Genomic DNA, 5,596 nt, shown 5'->3' with positions numbered 1-5,596 from the left:
ATTTTCTAGCTGTAGATACACAATCTAATGTACAATACCTCTCGGAAAAACATTCTTTAAAGACATCCTTGCATTTTGTATTACGAATCATAGAATCCCCTAGCATTGTTTTCTTAACTTTTGCCTTCATATTTTCCCTCCTCTGTCCATCCATCTATACAACATTCACGCTCTCCCTTTCAACTTTCACAGGACTATATGATATGTTGTTTAAAGACATCTTTGCATTTTGTATTGCGAATCATCGAATCCCCTAGCATTGTTTTCTTAACTTTTGACTTCACTTTTTCCCCTCCTCTGTCCATCCATCTATACAACATTCACGCTTTCCCATTCAACTCCCACAGGTCCCTAATCCCAACTCTGAATCTCACTCTATGCTGTCTACGATGAGCTATTTCTAAAAACTTTCTTTTAAATCTCGGTTCCACACTTTCGTTCTTCATTCAACTTTCACCCATCACTTTCACGCGCATTCTGCCTTATATTTTCATGTATAGTCTCTTCAATAAGTTTACATCTTAATCTCAGAAACAATATTAAATGTTGTGTCTATTAAAAAAAAAAGAACACAACATTTAATATTGTTTCTGAATAGCATATTCTCGAGTATTAGGGAGGAAAAAACAGAGATGTCCTGTCACAGTCCATTAGGTGAACTTTGTTACGTCTGCTAAAATCCTTTGACTTGTCTAATCCCAGTAATCCTGCTAACATGTGACTATTGCCTAGCCAAACTGATTGCTTTTTACGACAGTGTATTCAGTGTCTCTGATGTTGTTACCATTTCACAAAATAGAAGCGCTTGATTTGGAGGTCTTCTGCTGCTTATTATTAGATGTTCTCTTTTTCGTTACCTTTCTTTCCTTCCCAGTAGGACTATACGTTTTGGCATGCAAGTTTCCAGTACAAGGCACCAAGAGAAGTATAGGCAGTGTTGGACGGGTCGCAGTGGATTCCTAATCTTTAACAAATGTTTCGAACTGTCCAAATCAGCACTATCAAAATTTGGTGGGGGAGATGACTGATGCCATCCCTTCTGCAGACTTGCTAAAGGAAAGCATTCCGTAAAGTTAACACGGCAATGAGGGAAACCCAATTATATTGTAAACCGTGCGAAGGCTGAATATCAGCAACCTGAAGCTGCGAAGGTAAGTCTTACTTCACTAGTACCTCCAGTCACATCGCTAACATCTCCTATGGTTTGGAGTGAATCTGGTTTCTTCACATGCGACGAAATTTGATCATTCATGCAGTCCTGCCAATTAACATCAATCACCTGTGCAAGGCTGTGCGTCTCTTAAGCGTTTCAGCAATTTTCAGAAGTTTATTATTATTATTATTATTATTATTATTATTAATTATTATTATAGTCAACCACGAAATAAGAAAAACAGACTGGGAACACCTGGCATCAGATTCAGGCAGATATCTTATACAACAACATTAAACTCACACTGGAGGAAATATATAAGAAAGCTACAAAGAAAGTCAGAATTCGTTCAAAAACAACACAAATTTCTTAGATAACACAAAACTTAATCCTAGAAATACACAGAAAGGACGCTTTATGGAAAGAATTAAAGCGATATCCAAATAACACAGCATTAAAAACTGAATATAAGATAACAAGGAAATGCAAAAAGAAGCTACTGCAGAGACAAACTAACCTCTGCACAAAACAACATGAAACAAACCTGGCATCTGATCAATGAGATGCAAGATTTTGTTCCCAACACCACTGCCTCCGAAACCATAAAACACAGCTTCATGAAAGCCGCAAAACCTATCCAACAACTAGCAAATGACTTTAATGAATACTTTGCAGACTCCATCCAAGAACTGCACATAAATATTCCCCCAATCACAAAACGAGACCCTCCACTTGGACCACAATCAAAACAGACATTATGGTTCCCAACCATAAAAGAAGCAGAACTTCTCTCTCTCTGCAATACATCAAATCAAACCAAACAAAGGCCCAGGAATTGATGGTATCAGACCTAAAGATATAAAGCAACATGCAACTAGTTTAAGCTTGTTAGAAAAGCTGAGGCACGTTGGAATAGACGGGCCTCTTCACAGGTGGTTTACAAACTACCTTCAAAATAAAACGCATATCACACATATCGGGTCAAACCGAAGCAGAGAGCTACCAGTAACCTGTAGAGTACCACGGGGAACTGTACTCTCCCCAAGTCCTATCCTACTAAAATTAATAAATAAAATATTTAAAACAGTACAGATACCAAGTATGCTAAAGACCGCCATAATCACACCCATATACAAACATGGAAAAAGAAATTTAATCAGCAATTACAGACCCATAGCAACATTACCAATTATCAATCAAATTATGGAGCAGATCATACTGAAGAAACTCACAGCATACACTGAGATCTTTCATATTATCCCCAAAACACAATATAGTTTTCAGAAAAATAAGGGAACAACATCTCTCTTGGAAGACTTTACAGACGTAATTAATACCGCCTTAGACAAAAACAAAATTGCCACGGTAGTCTTTATTGATCTAACTAAAGCATTCGATACACTTCCACATCAAAAACCTTGTTAGAAAAGCTGAGGCATGTTGGAATAAACGGGCCTCTTCACAGGTGGTTTACAAACTACCTTCAAAATAGAAAGCATATTACATGTATCGGTTCAAACCGAAGCAGAGAGCTACCAGTAACCTGTGGAGTACCACAGGGAGCTGTACGCTCCCCAACTCTATTTAACATTTACATGCACGATATTAATCAGCTACCACTCAAAGGTAAGATATTCCAATACGCAGACGATACAGCAATAATATCCATCCATAATAATGCAAGCATGGCCCAAACAAATATGCAACATGACATAAATCTGATCATAGACTGGCTCACGAAAAACTCCATACACCTAAACTCAGAAAAGACAAAATTAATGAAATTCAGAAAACCACTGACTCGACCAGTTGATAACAAATATATAACCACACAGAACAGCAAAACCACTACAATCACTCAGGTGGAAACAACACGATGCCTTGGAATTTACTTCGATGTAGATATGAACTGGAATAGCCACATAAACCATCTACACAACAAACTCCGAACAATAAGTGGCAAACTCTACAAGTTAAAAGACATAGTTCACATACGCCTAAAAGGACTAATATACAAAGCATTACCAAAATATACTAAGATATGCTATAACAACGTATGCTTTCTGTGCACCCTACAAATTAAATAGATTAATGTCGCTACAGTACAAAATGATAAAACTGATCTTTTGGGAACAAAAAGAAAATAACGACCTTATATACATTGCAATGTCAGAACACAAAATACTGACAGCAAAACATTTATATCACTATGCAGCTTTGCTAAAACATTATTTCGATGCCAACTACAGGACACTCAGAAATACATTCCGTACAATAAGACCTCAAACTACTAATTATATCACATATAAATACAATAATCGCTACGGAAAGGCCACTACATCCCAGACGTTTCTGTATTCAAAAGGTAAACAAATTACCTTTTGAATACAGAAACGTTACAAACTGCAATAGCCTGAAAAGAGCTCTAAGGACATATATGAACAAGAAACACGCACCCAAAATACCATACAAATTTAATGAAACACGATATATTCGTTCAGGCTTCCAGTTCAGCGACGCATCAATACATTCCAAGTTATTGTGTGTGTGTGTGCGTGCGTGCGTGCGTGCGTGTGTGTGTGTGTGTGAGTGCGCGCAAGTTTCTCAATCATAGATTTCGTAGCTTCCCAACACAGCAAAAAAAACAAAAAAACAATAAATAATAACCAACCAACTGGTGTCATCCTCAGATAAGCTTACATATAAGCTTTGAGGATGAAAGCAGAGAAATTAGTTCTCATCCAAGATGTATCATATGTAACCAAGTGCATGTAATGTACGTATCACATATAAACCAAAGTATGTAATGTATGTATTATATGTAAACAAATGTATATAATGGATGTAATAATTGTAACAAAATTATGCAATATAGAGTGATTATATCCATTGATATTGTATATATGGAGTGTAAAATTGCAAAGAAACATCTGTAATAATCATCATTATGAATATTATAATAATAAATGTTGTAAATAGTTATTGTTATTATTATTATTTAAAAAAAAAACTTTATATACGAGAAAGTATTTGTTATGCATAATTGTCTTCATATAATATATGTAATTTATCTGAGGAATAATAAAAATAAATAAATAAATAAATAATTATTACGTGACACCTCCAAGGAGACCAAAGACTCATCGAGGGAGGTACCCACTCTACAACTGTCCATCTCCACCACTCAATCCACCAAGTTCTGGTCTGGCAACTGGTCATGGGATACTCTGACCTCAACACGATATACAAAATCTATAACCACTATGAAATCCGCATATCCTATATCTTTCATAATTACATGACCAACTTTGTAACATGAAAATAATGGAGAATGGGTCACAACAAATTTTAGCGAGATTTTTGGGACGTGAATCCTACATTAATTGATAGGATGGTTTATATTTAAAATATACAAATAGCAATTTAAATTATAGCACATCAAAATATTTAATATAATTTTAAACATTTATACTTACATACAATTAAAATATCCATACTTCTTAGATTAAACTTATTTATATTTATCAACAGATGCTGCAGCAGCTTTGGTTTTCTTGTCTCCTTGTGCAGACTGCAAAAACTCTTTACAATCATAGTCAAAATTGATCACTACCATTAGTTCTAATTTAATTAATTCTAACTTACTTTGATTTCTCTAATCTGCCCATTTATTGTTCATCATTGAGAACAATCTCTCAGTGTGGCATTTGAGCCTGAAATACTTAACACAAAGTCATTAGTGTCAAATTGTATTTGGCGGCTGTAATATACATTGTAAAATTAACGACAATGATTGATTATGAAAAATACGGGAGTATTTGAAGATCAATACGGGAACTGGGATGATCCAAAAAAATTAGCTAAAATATTTTTAGGAAATAGGAGAGAGTTGGCCACTCTATTACGATAGGATGATGCTTACTAAGTTTTTCCAGAAATTGACTATATGCTACCAGCACTATTTTATGAGCTTTTAAACTTAATCTGTCACATTCCAAAATGACATCAACAAGCGCATGACTAGAAAGCAACCGCTCATATACAACTAACACATTGGTCTGTTAATTATTCCATTTTAAAAACAATTGTGCTTCCATTTTCATAGCGCCTAGTAAACACTAAATTAACGTGATTAAAAATCATTAACAGCTATGTAAATCTATTAAGCACGTTACCAGAATTTTCTTTTCCGAAATAGCATTAATAAAAAACATTATTTTTAAATTTTTTATTTTATTTTGAAAATCCTGCGATGATACCGCCACTCTAATGACGAAATTAAAAGCAATTGCTTTATTATTGACGTCATCATAAGAATGCTATGATATGGATGAATCTATTGGAATTATGAAAACCGATTTTCTATTTGTTTCAAATTAACTAAAATTCAACAAATGTGAATTTTACAGCCTAAGTTCCACAGTTTAAATTAATAAATTCGTA

The sequence above is a fragment of the Typopeltis vanoorti genome, chromosome 23 (assembly GCF_054136105.1).
Source record: "Typopeltis vanoorti isolate ZY-2024b chromosome 23, IOZ_Tvanoo_1.0, whole genome shotgun sequence".
NCBI classification, from domain to species: Eukaryota; Metazoa; Arthropoda; class Arachnida; order Uropygi; family Thelyphonidae; genus Typopeltis; species Typopeltis vanoorti.
This window is presented reverse-complemented; position numbering follows the sequence as displayed.